Source organism: Trichoplax adhaerens, genomic scaffold (genome assembly GCF_000150275.1).
Source record: "Trichoplax adhaerens TRIADscaffold_110 genomic scaffold, whole genome shotgun sequence".
Classification (NCBI taxonomy): Eukaryota; Metazoa; Placozoa; class Uniplacotomia; order Trichoplacea; family Trichoplacidae; genus Trichoplax; species Trichoplax adhaerens.
In genome coordinates, this window is record NW_002061045.1 from 1 (window position 1) to 1,322 (window position 1,322).

The window sequence follows — 1,322 nt, forward strand, 5'->3', positions numbered from 1 at the left end:
AGTATGAGACCCGAGTCTGACAATTCTCAAAACAGCATGCAAAGACTATGGTACTGCTAAGATTATTGTATGAATTATCCTTACAATATTCCCAATATTCTAGTAATGAGGCCACGAGTCTGACAATTCTCAAAATAGCATGCAAAGACTATGGTACTGCTGGGGTTATTGTGTGAATTATCCTTACAATATTCGCAATATTCTAGTAATGAAACCACGAGTCTGACAATTCTCAAAATAGCATGCAAAGACTATGGTACTGCTGCAGTTAGGTTGAGGATTTACGAAGGAACTTGAGAAAGTGGAAGTGAATTGCTTGAAATGAATACAAATTAAAGGAACTGGAATGACTGAGCAAAATCAAATATGGAACATCACTATTGTACCATATCCTAGTAGATATAGATATTTGCAACATGTGATGTGACTGTATTACAGCAGATAATTAAAATACAAGGGTAGAGTAGAAAGCCAAATCCATTCCGTCATTCCTATTTCGATAAGTTGATAGCATATACAAGAAAAGCTACGGTGTTACAATGAAGGCGATGTGACGACTATTCTCAAAACAGAATACAAGGACTTTGCTACTGTTGAAGTCAGGTTGCGGATTTGCGGAGGAACTTGAAAGTGGCAATGAATTGCTTGAAATGAATAGAAATAAATAGTAATGATTGTACAGAGAATATTACCAATATTCTGGTAATGAGACAATGAATGTGTTGTGCAAAGTTATTGAATTTCCTTATTTTAGTTCGTTGACTGAGCAAAGTGTACTATTATGATCAATCCATGCAACAGCAACGCGCCATAATCCAACTGTAATGACTAAGCAAGATCGGATATAACGATAAACTACTATACCATATCCTAGTTCGCGTGGATATTTGCAACATGTGATCTTATTACAGTCGATAATACAAGCGTAGAGTAGTAAGCCAGATCCATTCCATGGAATGTGTTATTCTACAAGTTTATACTACGTAAAAGATGAGCTACAATATTACGATGAGGACGGTGTGATGACAATTCTCAAAATAGCATGCAAAGATTATACTATTACTGGAGCTAGGTTGAGGATTTGGGAAAGAGCTCTATTAGCAGAGTATTGATGCTAATAGTTATTCAGACAGAGCGGCACAGAATCAATTTGTAATAATATAAAGTACGTCAGTGACTGAATATTATGTTAGTCTTACAAAAATAGAGTAAATTCAGCAACAAAAGTACCCCAAAAAGTACCCTAACGTTAGTTATATAGACATTACAATTCGGTATTGTTTTTATTATCATAATTTAACGTAACTTGTCCTAGACAAACC